The 26214-nt window shown below is 43.4% G+C and overlaps 1 non-coding gene across 1 annotated transcript; it reads left to right on the forward strand.

Moving 5' to 3' along the window:
- Window positions 1–22145: 22145 nt before the first annotated feature.
- On the forward strand, window positions 22146–22219 carry Trnat-ugu. Its single transcript has one exon. It is a non-coding gene; the product is annotated as a tRNA-Thr (tRNA).
- Window positions 22220–26214: the final 3995 nt, after the last annotated feature.

The following is a 26214-nucleotide window of genomic DNA, read 5'->3' on the forward strand; positions in this document are numbered from 1 at the left end:
TTCGAGGAGCACTACTGAGGAAATGTAGAGAACTGAAATTGAGGGTGACTGCAGAACGATTTTACTGCTGCCAACTTGCATTTCACGTATGGACCATGAAGGTAAGATTAGAGAGATTAGGGCTAGTTCAGAGGCATATAGACAGTTGTTTTTTCCTTGCTCTTTTTGCGAGTAGAACAGGTAAGAAAATTACTAGTGTGATACAAGGTACCTTCCGCATGCACCATGCAGTGGCTTGCAGAGTATGTATGTAGATGTGGATGTAGATATTTTGTGTACAGTGTCTTAGCTGGTCAGGTCCTGTATAGAATAGAAGACGTCTATGTATCATTGGCAGTTTCCCAGTAACATTTTCAAGTTTTGTGGTCCGGTCGTCCTCGGTTGTGTGTAACATTACGGTATGTTGATAATATCTACTTTTGGACCGTCTAATTGCAACTGAGTGAAACACAATTTTCGTGCCATACGCGCTTCGCCTTTATTCCTTGAAGACATCTTCAGTAGCCTGGAATGTGTACATATTTTTGTTTATAATACTTAATTTACGTTTAGGGCAATGTATATATAGGTAATAAATAGTTCTGGTGGTTGACTTTTCTATGACGTAGTAATAATTTGAAATTCTACTTACTGATTCCGTGGATGTAGCCCTATATCTAGTGTTTTTGTTTCTTTTTTGGCGCTGTTCTTCTTCTTATAATTGCCAACTGAATTTTTGTTTTCCAGATTTCACAGCACTATTTCAATTCGATTCAGATGTTTAACCCACCCACTTCTGCTTGAGTAATTAAATTAGACGTGATGCAGAGCAGCTATTGCGTATAAATTCGAAAGAAAACATAAAGGAACATCCATTTATTTTTAAAAAAATGGTTCAAATGTCTCTGAGCCGTATGGGACTTAACATCTGAGGTCATCAGTCCCCTAGAACTTAGAACTATGTAAACCTAACTAACCTAAGGACATCACACACATCCATGCCCGAGGCAGGATTCGAACCTGCGACCGTAGCAGTCGCGCGGTTCCAGACTGGTGTCCATTTATCACTGAAGCACATTTTGGTTGTTGTTGCCGAATGTTATTGCCAAAGATCGAATGCCAACTATTGGGTGCAATTTTGAGATTATCTGTGATCTGTGTACGTGTGTGTTTGTGTACGTATCTCTTTGTAGTGTGTGTGTGTGTGTGTGTGTGTGTGTGTGTGTGTGTGTGTGTATGTGTGTGCGTGTGAAATTGTACTTGAGTTGGTATGATTTCTTTTATTTACTTTATTCTTATAATTTTTTTGTGTGTGTATGTGTGTGATCAGAGAGAGAGAGAGCGAGAGAGAGAGAGAGAGAGGGCCCAAAGGTAAAAATTATCAACATACCGTAATATGTATCGGCTGTAGTTTAAGGATCGTTTTCCTGGTTCCCTGTAAAATAATGGGTATTGCGGTTGGGTAGTGTATTAGAGTTAGGTAAAAACAGTCAGAATCCTCGGTAGAGTGTACAATTCTAGTGAGAGGGATTTGCGCACGAAGTTGATAAGCAGTTAAAGCACATTAAGGGACATTTGTGAATAACAGTGGGTTGTTAGTTACTTGTTGCGGTGCAGCGCGTCTACCGTGTTTCAGTGGCACCGGTTCCCGCGGAGTGGCAGATGGAACAGCTGATCTAGCGAGCGCTGAGCGATAGCGTGACAGGCGACGTGGCCACGTGACAGCTGTGAAAATGGCCAAGGCGAGCGCGAGGACACCGGAGGCCGCCTTCCGCTAATGACGGGGGCCTCCAGCGAGCGCGGCAGGCGCGGCCCAGGCCTCGGGCGGCGAGGCCGGCGGAACAGCTGCAGGGGTGTGACTGGGAGTGTGAGTGTTAGTGGCTGTGAGGGACGGCACTTGTCGGGACAGGCTGCCGGCGTGCGTCCTCGCCACCCTTCGTGACACAGCCCTTTTGGACGGTCTGATACCTTCTACGTACGTAACATCAATTGCTTGATAGTTGGTAGCGAATTCTTTTAATGTTGTACATTGGATTAGAGACCCGTCACTTTAGCCGAGATCCCTAACGCACGCTTATGGGGTGGCCCTCGACTTGGAGGTATGACGGTTCCCATCCTCGCAACCTGGTGGTGGAAAACTTCCGCTGCCAGTACTTGGCTGACAAGTGAAGGACTGGCAGTGGTGTGAAGCTCCTCATCTCAATTCTCTGCGACGATGTCCTGCATTAACTTCAAAATTTCAGTACATTGCCTCATGAAGTAGAGGCATGTGACGCTGTTGATGGTGATCTGTCCGTCGAATAGCGACGTTGCATTTGACACCCCCCTTCGCTGGTATTCGACGGCAGTAGTCCCTTCCCTTCAGACACAGTAACACAAACCCAACACTACATTGCACAAGCACTCATGAGAGTCGTTCATACGAAGCAAATACGCGCTATACACTTCACAACAAAAAACGCGGAGGAATGCAATGGCAGACCGCCTCCAATAGGACCTCACCTAGAACGGCGTTGCAGGGTTCGTGCATCAGATCCCGTGCACTTATTTCCACAGCATGGAAATACTTTGATACCCGATGGATTAAAGGTAGCGATTGTCAAGTCAGTCGTTATACAAGATGTTCGGAAATTCCCGTTAGATACTTTTAGGACGTGTAGAAGGGAGTAAGCACATAATATTTTGAATAGGAATCCATGTTTCAGTTCAAATGTTTAACTCATCCACTTCTGCTTGAGGAACAGAATTAGGCGACGTCTGCTGTGGCCGAGCGGTTCTAGGCGCTTCAGCCCGGAACCGCGCTGCTGCTACGGTCGCCGGTTGGAATCCTGCCGCGGGCATCGATGTGTGTGATGCCCTTAGTTTAGTTAGGTTTACGTAGTTCTAAGTCTATGGGACTGATGACCTCAGATGTTAAGTCCTACAGTGCTTATAGCCATTTAAACCATTTTTGAATTAGGCGTTATGCAGTGCAGTTATCAGGTAACAGTTCGAAAGGAAACATACTGAAACATCCATTTTTCACAGTTTATGCAAAGTTCTATTTACGAGACTCCAGAAGAAACAGAGGAAGAACTGTTGGGACAAGTTTTGGTCGCTGACTAGAAATTGAAGAGATACCAGGTGGGACGGAGAGAGTATGCCAGAACATGCTTCGTAGGTACAATTTCTGCAAGGGCTTTGGTGGTCGCCACATCGATCCGCTGTTGTAATGCATCAAAACTGTTCTGCTCATACAGTACGCTGGCTTCTTTTTTGTTTTGGAATAATTTGAACACATAAAGTTTAGGTATTTTTACAAACAAACGTAATTAAGTGATCATTCATTCATTTCCATGTCCGGTCAGCATGTCGAGAAGGTAGCAACTCCGATGGCCTTGTCGTTTCAATTAAGTGATAAATGGATGTTTTCGCTATGTTTCCTTTCCAATTATTACGTAATAACTGTACTGCGTCACGCCTAATTCAGTTCCTCGACCAGAGGCGGATGAATTAAGTATCTGAACTGAAACCGTCGTAGAACGGAAACGATACGTTCCTGCTGAAAATATTATGTACTCATTTCCCCCTACAAATCCTAGAATCTAGAAATTTTAAGGGGACTTTCCGAACATTATGCATTTGTTCAGCAGTCAAGCACGTTAAAATAATAAAACCACACATCAACGCCTTTTGAGAGTCGTCATCTAGCTGTCCATTTTGAATCATGAAATATAGCTACGACAAAGATTATATCCAAAAAGCAGAAATGTATCGCAGAATGTAATACTGTGGAAACGAAAGGTGGTCCAAGTAGTAAATTTCATGCTTAACGGAAAAAAAGAACAGATAATAATCTCTTTTGTTCACAGTAGAAGAAAAACATAGAGTGAAAATGTTGAATCCGCAGCTTCTCAAACTTCGCTTACAAGTAAAGCTGCGTAAGGAAGGAAGTTGTGTTCGGCCAGTTGTGAACATAAAAGCTGAAAGCTGCGTGTACATACGAACAGATCACATAGGGAATTGTTGCAAATTTCATATATAAGTGAAGGATATTGCTATATTTACAGAGGGGTCATCTTATATACAAGCATTCCAATAAATTAAACAATAAAAGTAATTAAAAAGTACATCCTAACATATGGCAAATTAGTCAAGAAGAATCAACCAAGCTGGTCGAAATGTTGTAACTTCTCTCTTTTTTTAACTATTTTAATTTAACGAAAGAATTTTTCATCAGAAACGGTCTAGCTATCAGGACAGCTAGCAGGATCCCTTGCAGACATTTTCCTAAATGATATAGGAAAGAAGTTTTTAAACAAAATCCAGGTATTCAGAAGAATGTCTCTCTTGACAATATCATTGTGTTGCACAGTTGTAACAAGGAAGTTATACTAGATCAGTGGAAAAACTCACCCTACTATCGATTTCCACTATGCAAAGATTATCTCGATAACATTTACAACACATATTCAGCATCATTTGTTCTAAATATTACTGCTGCTGGCTTGAAATCATCCGTTAGCTGTGTTGATCAATAAAGGTTTTTGAAAATTTATCTCTCACAAATAGCCTCCATTACCACACTACCTGTACGTTGGAACATGCTGGCGATCTCACACACATGTCCATCTTTTCTGTAAATCATCTTCATAGGACGTGAGTCTTTTTGCTAGCAGTTTAATCACGACTAGTGTACACAACCATTACGGCTGCAGTGCGTAGCCGTCTGCAAATATCTGAAGTTGTGTGGAATCAATATACGACCGATTCTAAAAGAAGCTGGTTTCTAACACCTTAATAAATGTTTCCAAAAGTGCATGTTGACCGCTGCGATTATGCTGAGTGTTGAGTTCGTTGTGAGGTGCACTGTTGTGGAGAACTCTCGCTGCGGTATCGTCACGGCAGCAGGACATGCATAGAGGCTGTTTTGTCTTTCAGCATTTTGAGCTTGATTTGCCCAAAACTAAAATGGAATCGAAAGTGTAGAACTCAAATTCGATTTTTTTTGTTTCAGTTTTGGTGTTTCACCAAGTTCTAAAATTCGAAATATGATTCGTTGGAACTAAGGGTCTTCGTGACAGCGATGTTTGTGGTTTCCAGTATGGTTTTGTGAGGAACACGTTTCACGTTAGATTCCATAGTGAAGAGTTATGCAACAGGGTGATTGATTCTACCAAGAGAAGCGTAAAAATAAGAGCGGTGATGAAGAGGTGAGTACTGTTATTAGAAAGGTTGTCTAGAAAGTAAGTTCCGATCGGTCGCGAAATGGACACCATAGTGAAAACCCGATGAAGCTTTGCAGAAATGTGTTGGGTAGTGTCCGTAGTATGACCGTCGATCGCATCAAGACGCTCTTTTCAGTTGTGAGCGCGCTGTGAGCGAGTAAGGGTGCCTAGAACAACGATGTCTCCCGCAAAGTAGGAGGACCAGCTGAGAGACTTCGCCATAATGAATGCAGCTCACCTAACACAACTGTTACGCACTTCCTTCTTCAAGACAATTCTCAGCTGCATTCCGCAGGGGCAGTGAAGAATCTCCCGCAGCCTTTTCGATGGGAAGTGTTCTATCGCCCACAACACAGCCCTAACTGGCACGTCCTGAGTAGCATCCCTGTTCACATGAAACGCTGAATACGAAGGCAACACTTGGGCGCAGGCTACGCGCTATAGACCAGCATAGAGAATTATCGGAAAGCCCAGGCGGCTGCCATCTATGACGATGGTGTTGGAAATTTGGTATAACGCTCCGATAAATGTCTAAGTCGGCAACTATATAGAGAAGTATCAGCATTATTCAACGTGGTGGTGTTGCTGTCAGTGTTCCTCCGATTCATAATCCGTAGGTGGCGGTCATCCACTGCAGTCGTAGCCCTTGGGCGGCCTGAGCGAGGCATGTCATCGACAGTTCCTGTCTCTCTGTATATCCTCCATGACCGGAAAACATCAGTTTGGTTCACTTCGAGACGCCTGGACACTTACCTTGTTGAGAGCCCTTCAAGGCACAAAGTAGCAATGCGGGCGCGATTGAACCGCAGTATTGATCGTCTATGCATGGTTGAACTACAGACAACATGAGCCGTGTACCTCGTTCCTGGTGGAATGACTAATCAGCTGTCGGACCCCCTCCGTCTAATAGACGCTGCTCATGCATGGTTTTTTACATTTTTGGGCGGTTTTAGTGACATCTCTGAACAGTCAAAGAGACTGTGTCTGTGATACTATATTCACAATCAACGTCTATCTTCAGGAGTTCTGGGAACCGAGGTGATGCAAAACCTTTTTTGATTTGTATATGAAGGGCATCCAAGAACGCGTCGTACTTTCAGCACGCCAAGCCACTTCCGTGAAGAATGTAGCCGTAGGCGGCCGGTGTAGCAGCTGCCTGCCGTTGACGTAAACACATCCGGCGCCGGCGGTACTCTGCCACTGTCGTATTCTCGCGCAGTCACCCGCCAGATCGGAAATCAATTTGCCGCAGACGGTGCAGGTGCTAACATTCGTTGAAGCCACGGATGTCGAAACTGCAGTTGATTTGCACACTCAAATGCTCCCTAGTTCTATAAATCACAACGCTCCTCAGACGACGTAGAAATTGTAGATCATGTGACGCCCTACCAGAAGAATGAAATGTGTATTCCTCTGCGATAAAAAAAACTATTAAGATAAACATATCACCCAAAGCGCAACCAAAGGGAAATGATAATGCAGTCTCAACAGTAGCACAGAATTCTGGTAATTCTGTGAAGGTTACCAAAAGAGAAAAATGACAATAGTACTAGACAGACACCCCTGGAGAAACAGGAAAAGAAACAGGGTACCCCGCGAAGGGGCAAAAGCGATGTAGACAAATTTCAACAAAAAGCGTGAGAAATTACGGGAAAAATTGAAGACGTGGACAGTGATAAAAGAAAGAATCCGTCGGCAAGTCCAGGCCACAACATGAACGTTCGTTTTGGCACACTCCCTCGAACAGGGGTGGCTCGCGATCCATTCCCCTGCAGTGAGTGCTTCCCTCTACATCTCGATACTTGGTTGGGCCGACACCGCTCCACTATAGCCACACTGGCTAATTGGAGGGGCGACGGTCGATTGTAAAGGATAGTGACCCAAGATTACTTCCTAAACGTAAACGCCTCAAGACAGAAACTGCTAAAACTTTGGTTTCATCTCTTTTTATGAGTCAAACGCTTACTTACGTTAATGCGATATTCAAATATATAGGCTAGATTTATTTAACTTTGTCTTGACAAGTTCTGCAATTTTTATTTGAGAGTGGTGTTTTTTTATTATTTAAAGAGAACAGCATGAGGTTCTAGAGATTTAAAATTTGTAAAACAACTATGAAAATCTTTGGCACCAAATCAATACTGAATTAAATCTTGAGACTTTTATTTCCTTGTATAATTTGTAGTAACATGACAAATATGCTATGGAATTTTCAGTCGAGCAGAACAACTTCAGAATTCAGGCAGTTGCAGGGCAACCATGTGCGGCCATTGATACGCAGGGAGACGAGGAACGCCCAAGTGAGAAGCGAGGCTACTAAAGTAGGCAGGTGCCGTGTCATGGAGAGGGGCAAAAGTAACGTCTCGAATGTTCTAGATGGTTGACGTAGGGACACTTCCAGCGAAACTGAAAAGTAAGACTCGCCTCGAGAGGAAACACACCGCTGGGTCCCACCAGAATGGACTTCTTCTTGTCCTGCGGTTTGTGAGACACTAAAGAGTCTGTCAGTAAAAATACTGTTTGGCTTAAAAATACATTTCATGAAATTCTTGCAACACAACTAGCTCTATACTCGCACGAAAAGTTGAGTGCTTTCGGCAAGGGATTTCAAATTGATTCCGTATTTCTGGATTACGGGAAGGCATTTTACACTGTACCACACAAGCGGCTTGTAGTGAAATCGCGTGTCTGTGGAACATCGTCTCAGCTGTGTGACTGGATTCCTGTTTTCCTGTCAGAGATGTCACAGTTCGTAGTAACTCACGGAAAGTCGTCGAGCAAAACAGAAGTGATTTCTGCCGTTCCCCATAAAAGTGTTATAGGACCTCCGCTGTTCCTTATCTACATAAACGATTTAGGAGACGATAAGAGCAGCCGTCTTAAGTTTTTTTCGGATGACGCTGTCGTTTATTGTATAGTAAACTGATGAGAAAACCAAAACAAATTACAAAACGATTTAAAAGATATCTGAATGGTGCGAAAATTGGCAACCGATCCTAAATAATGAAAAATGTGAGGTCATACTTGTTGAAACCTCGTTACGAGATTATGTCGTCTCGTTGTCTCTGTAGAGCTCTACCATGGGAAGCAAGGAGAGTATGTTGACTGGTAGCCGGTATACTCATTCTATAACACAAATAGCACACAATTATTAGCTGGGTTGTTTATTAAAATATACAAAAGAGCTACTTAACAGAAACTTGCACATGCTGTGGTGCTACCTCTCCTATACAGTCCACTTTACTTTCGCTGCTGCTGAAGTCCGCTATGAACACTATTATGTTCGCTATGTGCTGCCTGCTCCTAAGCTAGAGGGTGTGACTGCAGTTCCGTCTCAGTGACACGCAGGAACTCACACGGCGTACAGACTCAAACTAACTGGCATGCTGGTCCACGGCGGGTATCTAAATACTGGTGGCTGAGAGGGGCTTGGCGGCACGTTTCCAGCTAGTCCATCGTTGGCCTCGATCGATCTCCTTGTGACTTCTATGCCGCATGGCGTCTGGCGCCAGCTAACGTCAGCACAATCCATATGAGTGCAAAAAGGAATCCATTAAACTTCATTTACATGATAAATCGGTGTAATTTAAAGGCCGTAAATTCAATTAAATACCGTAGGCAGAACACTTAGAAAACGTAACACAGCTACTAAAAAGAGACAACCTACACTATGTTTGTCCGGCCTCTTTTGGGATACTGCTGCACGATCTGGGATCCTTACTAGATAGATTTAACGGAGTACATAGAGAAAGTTCAAAGAAGAGGAGCAGGTTTTGTATTACCTCGAAATAAGAGAGAGAATGTCACGGACATGATACAGGATTTGGGATGAACACTATTAAAACCAAGTCGTTTTTCGTTCTGACGGAATCTTCTCCCGAAATTTCAGTGTCACCAACTTTCTCCTCCGAATGCAAAAATATGTTGTTGACACCAAGCTACACAGGGATAAACGATCATCATCATAAAATAAAGGAAATCAGAACTCGTACAGAAAGATATAGGTGTTCCTTTTTTCTGCGTGCTGTTCAGGAGAGGAATAATAGAGAATTATTGTGAACGTGATTCGATGAACCCTCCGCCAGGCGCTTACGTGTGATTTGCGGAGTATCGATGTTAATGTAGATGTTCATGTATGCCAGTCCACTGCACTAGTGGATAGGGCGACTCTCACTATTTTGCTGCGTATAGTATTCTTAGTGTTATTGTGGGTTATCGAAGACAGTCGTATCATCGAGACTGAATGGGTAAACGTAACAGTAGTGGAGAGTTTCCTGTGAACAGTGCCAATCTATATTTCAGGATCATGGCATTTATTGTATAACGTCCCATATGGCAGAATAGTTCCTAATGCATCATTAAATGAATGCGTGAGCATAATGGCTGCATGCTGGGTAATCTCCCACTGGCGTCGCCAGTCTGTAGAGAGTATGGTGGGAGGACGTTTACTCAGAATTAGTGGCACCCGTGAAGGTTCCTTGAATTCTGGTGTGATGCATGTATCTCTTTGATTTTGACTATTGTTAAGTATGAATGTCAACTTACGTAGAGGACACAGCGCCTCAACAATATAGTCTGCTTTTACCAGACGCGTTTTGGAACTTATTTGTTGGTCAACCAACCTATTACGTGGCCTATTATTTCATTCAAAGAGTAAAGAGTGTGCCACCAACAGGAGCACAACATCAGAACTTGTGAAGGAAAGATAAGATAGATGAGTTTTGCAGGCGGCAGTACTGCAGAACGTGCCGACCCACCTAACGAACAAGGTGAGTTTGCTGTGACTATACCCACTTGTAGCTCAATCAGCCCCCATTTGGTATAGACATCGTGTGTATTGTAATTTTTACTTAACGTGTCTAAATCAATGCACAATTCTGGGAAGGGTGAACAATTTTCAAGACCGCTAATAAAGAAAGTGAAAAATCAAAAGGAAAAGAATACTGAAGTTGTGAACTTAGCCAAAGAAGGCAAGAAAGGGGTATGAACGGGTGGGTTGTATGTGGAATAGGGAGATCCAAAATACTATCAATTTTAAGGAAATGATGGAATAAGTATGTTGTAAAATCGTCTGTAAATAGTATTCCTTTGCTATCGTTACTGTACCATGTTTTCAGAAAGAGCCACTACAGTTTATCTGTATTTGTTTATTTTTCGTTTCTTTGACTGTTTAAGTTGAAAACACTACTGTTTTAAAAGCTAGGCAAATTCAGATCTTCTCAACCAATGTCCAATGTGCTGGGTCGAGGGTCTAGATTTTCTAAGAGCTTCCATGGTAACGGCGACGATGTCAGATGGTAGAAAATGAGCGAGGAAAAATAAATACTTTTTATTCTCCAGTTTCCGTTCCCACTCACTTGTATTAAAACTGGTTATTATTGGTTTTCCGTCTTGAGCTTACTGCAATTTAATTACAGCAAATTACAACAAATGCGTTTCACTTTTATGTATAAAGCTTCTTCCGCGGATATTCTGCAAATTGGATACGTAAGTTTGCACATTTTTGGTAGTCTTAGGTTAAAAACAGCAAGCTACTTACTGTGTTTCTTTACATATTCTCCAAACCACTGGTTCTCCTCTCCTTGGTAGCGGCGGTTGACGTCAAGAGACTTCGATTCGTATATGCACTTGGCAGTTTTTGCCATTCTACAGTATATCTTGCGCTGCATTATTTACACTTCACTTTTGTAAATTGAACAGAAGTTACGAGTGTTTCTAACTCTGCACAGTAAGTGTTTATGCCTGTTCGTTTGTTTCGTTCACGTTGTCATTGTAGCCAATCTGTGAAACTACATTTTTTTAAATTCATTTATGCGTGCGTGTGTGTGTTTGTGTTTGTGTGTGTGTGTGTGTGTGTGTGTGTGCGTGTGTGTGTTTGTGTGTGTGTGTGTGTGTGTGTGAGCTAGTGTAAAATAATGAAAATGTCTTACGTGCTAGGCAGAGGTGCGAAAGGAGATTTGGGGTGGGGGCCGATTGCAAATTTTTTTCTCTTTTTTTGTGGGTCTGTGGGCGGGGTTTGGCCTGGATGGTGATTATACGACAGAATCTGGGAGGAAATGGTAGTGGTAAATGGAGCCTGCAGTTATATTTGTACATTTAATGATACATTAGGTGATCAGTCAGTTTAAAGATAGAGTGGTTTGTAAAGTTGAACTGATGGTTTATGAGTTGTTTCTTTTCTGTTATGGTTTTTTGAATATGGTATTTTTCTTTTAAGGTAAGGTGGTGTTTTTTGTTGTTCTTTATCATTATGATTTCCACGTCTGTGCGTCTAGTGATAATTTTATTTTTATGCAAATGTTCTGCAAGTTGAATGATTTGTCCTACACTTCAATGCTCTTGCACATTAAAAAACCCATAATAGAAAAGAAACAACTCATAATTTTACCTGACAAACTTGGGAATCCACACACTTTTTAAATGGCTAATCACTTAGTATAGCATTAAATATACACATATAACCATAGGTTCCATTTACCAGTACAAACTCCTCCCAGATTCTGTCCTATAATCACCATCCAGGCCCATGCACGTCCCCTGTCCCCCCCTCCAAAAAAAAGAGAAAACAGCCCCTAATCTCCTCTCACATCTCTGCCTAACACACGCGATATTTTCACTAATTTACACTAACTCACACACAGGTACACAAACACACACACACAAATGAATTAAAAAAAGTATAGTTTCACAGGTTGGCGAGACTGATAACGTGATCGAAAACAAACGAACAGACATGTAACTTCAGCTCAATTTACAGAAGTGAAGGGTAAATAGTACAGCGCTAGAAATCCTGCAGAATGGCAAAAACTACCAAGTGCATATGTGAATCGAAGTCTTTCGACGTCAACCGCTGCTTGCAAGGAGAGAAGATCCGGTGGTTTGGAGAATATGTAAAGAAACACCGTAAGTAACTTGCGCACCAACTTTATAAACCAAACGCTGTTTTTAACCTAAAACAACCAAAAATGGTCAACCCTGTCTATCCAGTTTGCAGAATAACCAGTAAGATGCTTTATAAATAAAAGCGCAACGTGTCTGGAAAATTTCTCTTTAATCAAATTGCAGTAAGGAAAACTAATAATGTAAGTAGGCTGTTTATGTTTTCTTATTGGCAACGTTACGTAGCGCTCTGTATGAAAATCACTGGCTGTGCTGTGTGCAGTCTGTGGCCAGTTTGCATTGTTGTCTGCCATTGTAGCGTTGGGCAGTTGGCTGTGAACAGCGCATAGCGTTTCGCAGTTGGAGGTGAGCTGCCAGCAGAGGTGGATGTGGGGAGAGAAACGGCGGAGTTTTGAAATTTGTAAGACTGGGTGTCATGAACTGCTATATATATTATGACTATTAAGGTGAATACATCATTTGTTCTCTATCAAAATCTTTCATTTGCTAACTATGCCTATCAGTAGTTAGTGCCTTCAGTAGTTAGAATCTTTTATTTAGCTGGCAGTAGTGGCACTCGCTATATTGCAGTAGTTCGAGTAACGAAGATTTTTGTGAGGTAAGTGATTTGTAATGTTAGACAGGGCCATTCTTTTGTAGGGATTATTGAAAGTCAGACTGTGTTACGCTAAAAACATTGTGTGTCAGTTTAAGCACAGTCGTGTATAATTGTTCTAAGGGGACGTTTCATATGGCGACCCTGCCAGGATACCTCACTGGAATCTTCTGATTTTTTTCTTGTAGTTTGTGTAATTAGTGTAGCTTTTGTTTATTGCTAGCGCATAATTATAGAGAGAATTTCCTTTGTAGTTGTAGTTTTTCATTGTTGTACAGTAAAACAGTTGTGGCATGCATGTAGATTTGCAGCAAGTATTTCGCAGCTGCACTTGCAATTAACGAGATATTATTTTCAGTGCTACGTTAAGGTGTTCTCTTACTTTTGCTCTTCAAATTGTGCTTTTCTGTGTTATCGTGTGAAATATTGTGACAATAATGGCGTGTGAAAAACGTAATATTAGGCTTCAAAGTAAACTGAGAAATGATAGTGAAGACGAAAGCAGTGTGTTAGCGCCACCGAGTAATGAATTAACTAATGTTCAAAGTAGTAATTTGGTAATTGTACATAGGGAAATGGAGCGGGCTGCAAACAATGGTGTAGACAGTGAAACAATTAGTGAGCAGGGAAGCATTATCGATCGATCGGTCGGCATCAGCTTGCCTCAGGAATCCGAAATGACAGGACACAATCTTGCAAATACTGTAGATTCAGGTTTTGCGTCCTCACCGTTTTCTCAGATAAGTCAAAACACATTTTCTGCTTTTCAAACTGCGAATATTGCCGGTTCAAATGCATTGCTGAATAGCACTGAGGAACATGTTTCAGACACCAGTGCATTGTTATTACAATTAATGAAACAAATGGGACAAAAGCTTCAAAAGTTAGACACAATAAAAAAATCTTCAAAAGTTAGACACAATGGAACAAAATCAGAGACAAACACAGCAAAAGCTTCAAAAGTTAGACACCACACTTGAACAAACATGTGAAGATTTAACTACTGAGTTACATAACATTGAATCGAAATGTCAGAAAGTCTGTAATGACGTTAAAATACAGATTTGTGAGCATTTTCAAGCTATTTTTCCATGGCATGAAAATGCATTACAGAATCACGAAGCAGCCACAAAAGAACTGCAAACTATTGTTCATCAAAATCATGAGACCTTTCAAGCTAAAATTGACTCAGTTGCATCTACCGATTTGGTTATGCAACTTGCAAAAACTCAAGAAAACTTAAAGGACACAGTAGATACTCTGAAAATTGGTTCAGAAAGACACATGGAGGAAATTAGTTCATTATCAGAGAAAGTAGTTGAACTTTCGGATCAGCTAAATAATTTATCTACGAAGATAGATGATAATCTGAATGACACAAAATGGGTAGTCTTTAATGACACAGAAGAGTGCGAACAAATTAGGAAGTTCAAACAAAATCTGAATCAAATTAATACGCAACACCAAAGAGAAATCCGGGAAGTACAAGATCAGCTCACCCAGGTAATACAAGAATTACGTATTTCAGAGGACACTCGCGCTCCAATACGGGAAGAGGGACATAGAAATACGGAACAGCCACAAAATAATAACACAGGGCACTTCGTAAATTATGAAAGAAATTGGCAAGGTACACCGAATTTTGAGATGGAACCGCCGAAACGACATAACAATGACCGACATGCGACTCGCCGACATGATAAGCTGTTCATTACTACACGTAAATTCAAAACATTTAAGAAATCTGGCCACGACATTCATCCACAAGCGTGGCTTCATCAATTCTCTCATTGTTTTCCACCCAACTGGTAATTAGAACACAGATTACAATTTGTGTGTGGCTACTTAGAGAATGAACGAGCTGTAAGAATGCGATCGGTCATTCACAATTGCCACAGTGAAGGAGAATTTTACCATGCCTTCCTCTCAGCATATTGGTCTCAAGCCACACAAGACCGAGTAAAACATGACATCATAATGATGAAACATTTCGAACAATCTGAATTTTCCAGTCTTGTGAAATATTTTGAAGACATGTTGCACAAGAATCAGTACCTGTCAAACCCATACAGCCCCTCAGAACTCATCCGCATTTGCTTAATCAAATTACCTTAACATTTACGGCATATTATTTTGGCAGGACGTTGCAAAGACGACATTGAAGCTTTTCAGGGACTCTTACAATAATTAGAAATTGACACAGACAATCGCAGAACGCGAAAACAGGAACACAACAATTACAGGTCACATCCGTCGCAATTCTGCGATGTAAGAAATAATAACTGGACAAGACAAGGCTATTCTCACAACACAAATCGTGACCAAAACAGACACCATCCATATGACAACCGTTGGCAGAGTAGTAATAATTACAGGGAAGGATCACCTCTCCGCAGTAATGACTATCACAGAGACAATCAGAGGAACAGACAATATGGGAACCAAAATAAATATTGTCAGGGGAGACAGAATAACTTTAGACGCAACGGCCCAGCGCGCAGTTACGATTCAGGGAGAAATTCTCCACCACGTGACCGACAAGAAAGAAACCGACATGACGACAGACGATATAATCATAACGACAGACCTGATTTGCATCAGAACTGGCGGGATTCAAACAGAGCAGGGCCCTCTCGACAAGTTGAATTTGTAGAAGTTAGGTCTCCAAATCCCAATAACGACGTGCGCCAACAAAGAGACAATAGGCAATGACTCATACCGCTGGCAGCCACAAAACGTACGTATGAAACTGACGACGCAGCTGTCGTAGCTAGTAATTACGTAAAAATGGAAGACATTAGGGCATCTTACTCCAGGAACACGACGTAAAACATAACAACATTGCATATCCTGTGATTCACATTACAGTAAATGACGTAAAATTTACTGCAGTACTTGACTCTGGCAGTCCCATTTCAGTAATTAGTGAAACAGCCTTTAGCAAATGCAACAAATCGAACGATTTATGTTTTCTTATTGGCAACGTTACGTAGCACTCTGTATGAAAATCACTGGCTGTGCTGTGTGCAGTCTGTGGCCAGTTTGCATTGTTGTCTGCCATTGTAGCGTTGGGCAGTTGGCTGTGAACAGCGCATAGCGTTTCGCAGTTGGAGGTGAGCTGCCAGCAGAGGTGGATGTGGGGAGAGAAATGGCGGAGTTCTGAAATTTGTAAGACTGGATGTCATGAACTGCTATATATATTATGACTATTAAGGTAATTACATCATTTGTTCTCTATCAAAATCTTTCATTTGCTAACTATGCCTGTCAGTAGTTAGTGCCTTCAGTAGTTAGAATCTTTTATTTAGCTGGCAGTAATGGCACTCGCTACATTGCAGTAGTTCGAGTAACGAAGATTTTTGTGAGGTAAGTGATTTGTGAAAGATATAGGTTAATGTTAGTCAGGGCCATTCTTTTGTAGGGATTATTGAAAGTCAGACTGCGTTGCGCTAAAAACATTGTGTGTCAGTTTAAGCACAGTCGTGTATAATTGTTCTAAGGGGACGTTTCAATAATAACTGATTTTAACAACCGATGCGGAAGACGGACATGCAAAAAAACGTAGTATTAAAATTACCTCAAAGTTAAATGCTATGTTTATCTCCTGGTTCCTAACGGAGTGCAGCAACCGGGAATCATGAAAGGATTATTCATAAAAAGTACTTTGGGGGTTGCGGCAGACGACTGCACAAATACAAGACGCGCAGGAAATAACACATAGCAACTGAGAGAGCATCTGTCTAAGTTTTTCACACGCATGACAGGTACTTAACATGTGCACCATTTGTGATGCGGAAAATGTCAATATGGGAGTCGAAGCCTTGCCATACACGTCTCAACAGGCAAGATGGATATCAGTGGCTGCATTAATCATTCTTCCTCAATACTCTTTGAGATTATGTGGAATGGCAGGAGAGCACAGTCTTTGACACATTCCCGTCAGAAAAAATGATATGGAAATTAGTGAGGTGACTGCGGAGGCCACAGAGGATGAAGAATATGTTGGGAAACGCATCTAATCCAAGTCTCTGAATGTTAGCATTGCGGTAATAAAGAACGTCTGAAAGAAAGTCTAGAGGAGCAATGTCGTGCTGTAATTATGGCATAAGGCCTGGTTGCTTCTCCGTGCCCAAGCACCTAGTGTCATGGAATGTGTTACATCACCATAGATTTTTTCTTGTCTGTTGGAACTTTTACCTGCTGTTAGATAGATATCATCGCTGAATCATCACAGTTAGCTCATATTTACCGAGTTCAAGGACACAAACGCTCTATTGCAAGCCGTATTCTGACGCACCTGCCTGCTAGTGGCGTGTTCTGCAACTAAGCCACGGTGCCTGTTACAAACTCTGTCGGAGAGAGATAGGTGCTCTGTCTACTGATATGTGTCACTTTTCTATATGTCTTACAGTTTTCGCGCAGTCTCTTCTAAAGCTCCAGAGTTACTTTTGAATAACCTGCTCGACGATACCTTAGCTGCACACACTGACACAACCGAACTTATTAGTCTGTGCATTAGTCTGAACATCTTTGTGCAAACTGCAGAAAGATGTTCTCGATTGGGAATATTTGGGCACTGATCACCATTTCCAGTATTTGCATAACGGTTAAGGAAAAAAAACCAAAAACTTTCAATCAAGCCGTACGTGTGAAACCAAAAGCACTCGGCAATTCGGTCACTACTGACTCACTAAAAGAATAGGCAACCCTAATGTGAACGTGGGCACCTGCTTGTATCTGGAAGAGCGAAGCCGATTTTACTATCTGACGTAATCTGTCACGTAGTGATACGGACCGCTTTTGGTGAAAGAATGAGGGGTGATCAAAAAGTTTCGTTTTATGGATTTTCTACGGCGTTTACGCAACCTAGCGCGATTCTATTGCGTGTATGTAGTACCTAAGCATCGACAGATAGGCAAGGGATTATAGGTGGACTTACGATGGCCTCCCCATCAGTGCTATCCCCATGCCTCGTTCTGCACATCTACGTCCCGCACTCTCCGACAGCCAATGAGCGTTGAGTAGTGCTCTGAACACACTGCTATGAATGTTGTAACTAATGCGAGCATTAAATGTGATTGTAGCAAGTTATTTAATGAATTCTTATTCTATTTGTTGCGAACTCTGACAGCTGATGGTGGTGGAAGAGACAAATTCTACACATAACTTCCAGGATACCGCACTCGCTTACATCAAGTGTAAACCACGTGTTTATGCATACCGAAACAGTCGCTTGGAAACGGTAACAGTGCTATCCCCATCCGTTTCTCGTTCTGCGCGGACCACCATCAGTCATGGATTGGACTAGTGTGGCATTTGTGTCTTCCCAATTATTGTGGCTTCAGTCCCAGGCTTTGAAGGGTCGACGATTCCTGTTGGACAAGGACGTGCAGCAGGCGGTTATGGATTCTTTGAGAGACTGCAGGACACTCTCACTTCTGATACTGTGTTATGCTGTGTAATGTTCTTAGGGAAGATGATCTTTATTACCTGGTTGCTATACCTGGATACGATCTGACTTCATGCTTATGATGAAATGGTTGGCAGTAGTTAACGCTCTTGCTTGTGTGCTGTATTGAAGGAATAGTCGCAAGCTTTACTTGCGTTCAAAGAAGAGGGTGCTGAATTAAACGACTGTAGTAAATGCTAACGGCGGCTGAGGACCGAGGAGAGCGTTTTTTTCTGTGGAACCTGGGTGAAAACGTTTGCGGATTGCCCAGTTCCTTGGTCTCATTGTGCAGACACGTTGGATGGCGTCGGTCGGTCGACGGCCGCGTCCAGGTAGGCATACTAGCGCCGAGGAGTCGCTGCTGCTATGGGCAGAGCATTGATGGCCGGCAATAACGCATAGGATGGGCCCTTGTTAGGCAGGAAGCCAATGAGACGACTGTGAGTTTCTGCGAATTTCCATGGGACAGGTCAGTGGCCCCCAGGCATCCAAACTGCGCTACAAAAACATATTTGTGAAGGCAGGAGGCTTTTAGCGAGTTTATGGCCGTTCTTTGGAAAGTTCTAAATGGACGCGGCAGGGGAGATAACGATATTTTTATGGAGGATTGTGGTTCGATCCATTTCATGCTCTTAACATAGACACAGCATAAACGCATGGGAAAGAGGCCGCAAAGCTGAATCTCCCAATTAATTTTAGAGACGCTCGTTTGCTCCAGCACGTGATTGGCTTGTGCTGAAGTGGGAGTAGTCTAAGATGTAAATGTGTTACTACCGAAGTGGCGAGGAAAGCTGAGAGAAAGAGAAGAGTACACCCTTGTACTGGCACTTCATTAGTAAAGAACTGCAGGTGTTTACCTAAATGATGAGATTTGTGTCCTTTGCTCGTGTGCCACTTAAAGTCTGTGCCAGTCACCATGTGAACCGTCGGAGGTACTGCTTCTACCGTCACTCATACAACGAGTTATGCGTGGATGTATTTACTTGTTTTGAGTCGGCCGTCTAAACATATTCCATCACGATTAGTCGTGGTCCGGAGTAAATTTGGTTTGGTAGACCAGCAAACGGGTCCACCTGCACACTGGAATCCACCGGGTTTTCAGAGGCTCATAGGGAAGCATCGGCGTTCCGAATCAGCCGAACGTGAGACTGCGTACTTGCATTTTTCTTCGGGCGCGCGACGTTAATAACAGATTGTCGCTGTCCATGACTGCAGTAGTCGATCGCATCGTGGTGTGCCGCCCTGACCTGCAGAAGGGTAGAGTAATTCGCTGCTATGGCGTAGGGCTCCAGTATATCGTTCTCAGCACACTGTTCTTTGGAACGATATTTTTCTTTATGGGATGGTAGAGTATAGATGCTTGATAGTAGCGTAGTTTTTGCGCCGTATCACGGATTCACATGTATGAAGTCAGGAAAAGAGATTAGTTGTGGGTAGTGTCGTGTGATAATCGTGAGCTGATCACTTTGTTCACCATAGACCGCATATCATTGAAAAGCGTCTGTCCAATAAAAAATGTTTGTGTGCCGTTTCTTTAACCATTTTTTTGTGTTGTGATGTTAAGAATGAATAAATCTACTGTTATTTGGACCACAACTCCTTCCAGTGTTCTGATTAAAATTACCTTTGCCACTTTTATTAAAGTCTTGATTGCAACTGAAAGACCGGAACCTTGCATCTTTACGCAACAAGACACATTGTTTTGCGAAGCAGATATCTTGAACGTGGTGCGTCGGTGGGATGATTGCTTGAGTGCTACAGATTCTGGACAGTATGGCCTTCGAACGGATTCACTTTGATCGCCCACATAGCATTAACCATGTGTCACTCAGTATTCCGTGACCTTGGTGACTGAGGAGTTTGTACAGCATCGTAGGTCAGGAAGTACAAAGAAGCGTGACCCTCCTATTGGCAGGTGTTAGAGAGGTCGGAGAGCCGGTAGGGTGGGGTGGCGGCGCTCGTGGCGAGTCCAGCTGAAAGCTGAAAGCGGGCGGCGAGTGAAAGGCCAGCCCGGGGCAGCGCGCAGCGCCTGCGCTCGTGTCCGCAGGCAGCCTGCGCAGCGTTGCATAACCCGCAGCGGCCAGCGCCGCGGCTCATCCGCAGCCTTGCCGCCGGCCCGGCAGATACGTGCCGCGGCAGCAGTCAACTGCGGCTGCGTCACTCGCTGCCCCCAATGCGCAGCACCATTCACTCTCCAAAAGGCGTTCGTTCCGAAATCCACTCTGTACGACTGCAGGCACTTGAGGACAGTGTTTAAATACGTTTTAACTATGTAACAGAAGACTGGATGTGCACAATTTATTCAATGGATCGCGGAATGTAACAGCTTTAATAACATATACTGGTGTGGATATGGTGTCTGTTCTTTCGGACATGTTCGAAAGAACAGACACCATATCCATGTACACAACTGGCCATTAAAATTGCTACACCAAGAAGAAATGCAAATAATAAACGGGTATCGATTGGAAAATATATTATACTAGAACTGACATGTGATTACATTTTCACGGAATTTGGGTGCATAGATCCTGACAAATCAGTACGCAGAACAACCACCTCTGGCCGTAATAACGGCCTTGATACGCCTGGGCATTGAGTCAAACAGAGCTTGGATGGCGTGTACAAGTACAGCTGCCCATGCAGCTTCAACACGATACCACAGTTCATCAAGAGTAGTGGCTGGTATACTGTGACTAGCCAGTTGCTCGGCCACCATGACCACACGTTTTCAATTGGAGAGAGTTCTGCAGAATGTGCTGGCCAGGACAGCAGTCGAACATTTTCTGAATCCAGAAAGGCCCCTACAGGACCTGCAACATGCGGTCGTGCATTATCCTGCTTAAATGTAGGGTTTCGCAGGGATCGAATGAAGGGTAGAGCCACGGGTCGTAACACAACTGAAACGTAACGTCTGCTGTTCAAAGTGCCGTCGGTGCGAACAAGAGGTGACCGAGGCGTGTAACCAATGGCACCCCATACCATCACGCCGGGTGATATGCCAGTATGGCGATGACGCATACAAGCTTCCAATGTGCGTCCACCGCGATGTCGCCAAACACGGATGTGACCACCATGATGCTGTAAACAGAACCTGGATTCATCCGAAAAAATGACGTTTTGCCATTCCTGCACCCAGGCTCGTCGTTGAGTACACCATCGCACGCGCTCCTGTCTGTGATATAGCGTCAAGGGTAACCGTAGTCATGGTCTCCGAGCTCTTAGTCCATGGTGCTGCAAACGTCGTCGAACTGTTCGTGCAGATGGTTGTTGTCTTGCAAACGTCCCCATCTGTTGACTCAGGGATCGAGACATAGCTGCACGATCCTTTACAGACATGCGGATAAGATGCCTGTCATCTCGACTGCTAGAATACGAGGCCGTTGGGATCCAGCACGGCGTTCCGTATTACCCTCCTGAACCCACCGATTCTATATTCTGCTAACAGTCATTGGATCTCGACCAACGCGATTAGCAATGTCGCGATACGATAAACCGCAATCGCGATATGCTACAATCCGACCTTTATCAAAGTCGGAAACGTGATGGTACGCATTTCTCCTCCTTACACGAGGCATCACAACAACGTTTCACCAGGCTGTTTGTGTATGAGAAATGGGTTGTAAACTTTCCTCATGTCAGCACATTGTAGGTGTCGCCACCGACGCCAACCTTGTGTGAATGCTCTGAAAAGCTAATCATTTCCATATCACAGCATCTTCTTCCCGTCGGTTAAATTTTGCGTCTGTAGCACGCCATCTTCGTGCTGAAGCAATTTTAATGGCCGGTACTGTAAGTATATAGTTCTGGCAATACCGGCCATGACCTTTTTCTTCTGTGCGGATGCACACATATCCCCCGAACTCGTACGGTACTTGGTAAGAATGTCTTCGACGAGTAATGAGAGTGTGGGCATGGGACTCTCCGAATGTAGTGTGTGGTCATACAAGGTGAGAATGTGGGTCTCGCGGGAGGCGTACGCGAGATAGTCCCTGCTGCCATAGTATCTTTTGTGCCCTCGGTGGCTTAGCTGGATAGAGCGTCTGCCATGTACGCAGGAGATCACGGGTTCGAGCCCCGGTTGGGGGACACCCATTTTCACCTGTCCCCATTGAAGTATATCAAGGCCCGTCTGCAGCTGAAGGTATTAATATAATTCTAATTTCGCTTTAATAACAGGTTCGTGTAGAAGGAGAAACAGAAACAGTGCAATGTACAGAAATATATCTTTGCTCAATGCAACACTAAGTAAAGCAACACCTTCTTTTTCCTCAGCCAAATTCGCTTGAAAAAAAAATTGCGGGATCTGTTATGCGACATACTGCAGTATTCCCGCTTCAGCCCTTATAGTTTCATGGAGTTCCGGCGCGTGGTGGCGCTACATGTGGTCCTCAAAATGGCGTCTAAGACGGAGGTACGTTTTTTCTTTCGCCAGAAAACCAAAGCGTCGCAAATATTCATAGGCGTTTGCAGAATGTCTACGGAGACTTGGCAGTGAATAAAAGCGCGGTGAGTAGTTGCGACAGGCTTCCGTCACCATCACAAAAAGTCGAGCAAACATGTCCGATCGGCCGTGTGCGGGCCGGCCGCACGCAGCTGTGACTTTTGCAGTGTTCGAACGTGCGGACGCTAGCATTCGGGATGACTGACGCAGCATATTCGACTAGCGCTCTGTTGGTAGTGCTGACACTCGTCCACCAGGGGTCAGCACACTGCTCTCCCGGTCGTTATGATGGTATTCTTGACCGAAGCCGCTACTATTCGGTCGAGTAGCTCCTCAATTGGCATCACGAGGCTGAGTGCACCCCACAAAATGGCAACAGCGCATGGCGGCCCAGGTGGTCACCCATGCAAGTACCGAGCACGCCCGACAGCGCTTAACTTCGGCAGCCTCACGGGAACCGGTGTATCCACTGCGGCAAGGGCGTTGCCTCCCAGTTGGTGTACTCAAAGGTATGTCATGTGCCCGCTGCGTTCCACACCGCCTAACCGAAGATCATGAAGAGTAATGAAGGGCCATCAGCGCGGAATTGCTTGCCCATTGCGAGACAATTTACTGTCGAACATCGTCACAGAGGAGTTCGTCACTTCGAACCGGAAACCAAACGGCAGTTGCGCCACCTTTCTCTTCTCCGAAGGAAAAGTTCAAAGCCGCACCCTCAGCTAGTACAGTCATGGGGACGGCTCTCTGGGACTCTGAAAAGGTTATTCTGTATTGATGCAATAAGACGTTGGCTCTGGCGCCGGCAGTTAGATTGGTAATATGCGAGCATAAAGGCCTTCCCAGTAAAGTGGCTCAACGCCGTAGCATTGAACGGAGATTATCTTTAAAAAAATATGGTTTTGTAGCCGAAAGAATAGGGAATAATATGGTGCACTGAAATCCTGAATAAAAGCAACCTGCCTTCGGAAAAAAATGTGTAACATTATTTGTTGAATACTCCTCGCAGCTACCCCAGCAGACATCACTTTCGTACACTGTGACATCGCCTCTTCTCGTGATAACGGCCTCAGTTCGGCGAGGAAGAGAGTGCACCAGTTTCTTCAGGTGTGCCGTGTCAAGCCGAAGGCACACATTGTTTGTCACATCCCGCAGGGTTATCAAATTGTAGACGTGTTGATTACTACGTTCCACCCGCTGTTCTAAGCACTGCGAGACTTTTCTGTGGGTTTAAGATCAAGCGATTTAGCGGACCGGTGGAAGTGTGGTAGGATGTGTGACTGTTCGTCTGACCAGGAACGTATGCGTGCAGACTTCTAAACACAGCTGTTGTTAGTATAGTAGTGTATAGAGCATACATACCGTGAAGGCGTAGAAGAAAGGGCAACACTTGGTCTCGGAGAGCGTTGAAATAAAATCGTAGTTTATGTTCACGGTAACATACATAAATGGGTTCAAGCCGCGATACGAAAACCACCCGCACAAAATTATGAATCGCCTAGGCCTGAACTGTACATATATTGAGAGTTAAACGCCTCTTTGGGCCATCGGTGCACTCGACGCCTTGGGTCATTTAAAAAATGACAAAAGGATGGCTCGTCGAATTACATTACACGTCTCCTGTTACATACCTTCCAGCCGCTGTGTTATTTGGCCGAATGAAGATGTGGAACTTAAAGTGCAGCTGCGAGCAACGTTCATTTTGCCAGATACACGACGCCCAATCCCCACTGCTTGTATTTCCCTTCTCGAAGTTCATACGGTACATAGTTGTGACGGCGCTGCATTCACTGAAAGCAGCAGTTCTTGTTGGATTTTAAACTATCATTGAGATGGTATGACACTCAGCTCCAGTCCCTTTCGGATAGGACCTTTTTACGTACACTGTGTTTCACGAACGCGAATGGTACGTCATTCTTTGCAAACATGGTGGAATATTCGCGTTTATTCACAAGCAAATCAGGTACGATATTGATGGTATGGTCCTCAGTCCGTATAAACATACTGACATCTTTTTACCATTCTCTTGCATCTCCACATCCACCGCACTACCGACTGATAATACGCTCTACTTCACTGCCATTACTTACGTTAGCGATACACGGTCACATGACTTATTGTAACAACCTCTACATGTCAGCCCCATGATGGTAAAATGTTATCATAATTTAAATTAATTTCCGGCAATTCGATTTAGTGGAATGAGACAGTCAAGGCAGCCTGTAAAAGGAGAAAGAAGGAGTATCAAAAATGGCTACATACTAGAACTCAGGTAGACAGAGAAAGATATGTTGAAGAAAGAAACAAAGCCAAACAGATAATTGCAGCATCCAAGAAGAAATCTTGGGAAGAATTTGGAAACAGGTTGGAGACTATGGGTCAAGCTGCTGGAAAACCGTTCTGGAATGTAATCAGCAGTCTTCGAAAGGGAGGTAAGAAGGAAATGACAAGTATTTTGGACAGGCCATGAAAACTGCTGATGAATTCTGTGGATGCCTTGGGCAGATGGAGGGAATATTTTGAAGAGTTGCTCAATGTAGGTGAAAATACGATCAGCAATGTTTCAGATTTCGAGGTAGAATGGGATAGGAATGATGATGGAAATAGAATCACATTTCAGGAAGTGGAAAAAATGGTCAATAGATTGCCGTGCAATAAAGCAGCTGGGGTGGATGAAATTAAGTCGGAACTCATCAAATACAGTGGAATGTCAGGTCTTAAATGGCTACACAGGATAATTGAAATGGCCTGGGAGTCGGGACAGGTTCCATCAGACTGGAGAAAAGCAGTAATCACACCAATCTTTAAACATGGAAACAGAAAAGATTGTAACAACTACAGAGGTATTTCTTTAATCAGCGTTGTGGGTAAAATCTTCTCAGGTATTGTTGAAAGGAAAGTGCGAGTATTAGTTGAGGACCAACTGGACGAAAATCAGTGTGGGTTTAGGCCTCTTAGAGGTTGTCAGGACCAGATCTTTAGGGACTGATGACCTTCGCTGTTTAGCCCCCTTAAACATCCCCCCCCCCCCCCCCCCCCAGATCTTTAGCTTACGGCAAATAATGGAGAAGTGTTATGAGTGGAACAGGGAATTGTATCTATGCTTTATAGATCTAGAAAAGGCATATGACTGGGTTCCTAGGAAGTTATTGTCTGTTCTATGAGATTATGGAATAGGAGGCAAACTTTTGGAAGCAATTAAAGGTCTTTACATGGATAGTCAGGCAGCAGTTAGAGTTGACGGTAAATTGAGTTCATAGTTCAGAGTAGTTTCAGGGGTAAGACAAGGCTGCAACCTGTCTCCACTGTTGTTCATATTATTTATGGAGCATATGTTGAAAACAATAGACTGGCTGGGTGAGATCAAGATATGTGAACACAAAATAAGCAGTCTTGCATATGCGGATGACTTAGTTGTGATGGCAGATTCGATTGAAAGTTTGCAAAGTAATATTTCAGAGCTAGATCAGAAATGTAAGGACTATGGTATGAAGATTAGCATCTCCAAAACGAAAGTAATGTCGGTGGGAAAGAAATATAAACGGATTGAGTGACAAATAGGAGGAACAAAGTTAGAACAGGTGGACGGTTTCAAGTACTTAGGATGCATATTCTCACAGGATGGCAACATAGTAAAAGAACT

Source organism: Schistocerca piceifrons, chromosome 1 (assembly GCF_021461385.2).
Source record: "Schistocerca piceifrons isolate TAMUIC-IGC-003096 chromosome 1, iqSchPice1.1, whole genome shotgun sequence".
Classification (NCBI taxonomy): domain Eukaryota; kingdom Metazoa; phylum Arthropoda; class Insecta; order Orthoptera; family Acrididae; genus Schistocerca; species Schistocerca piceifrons.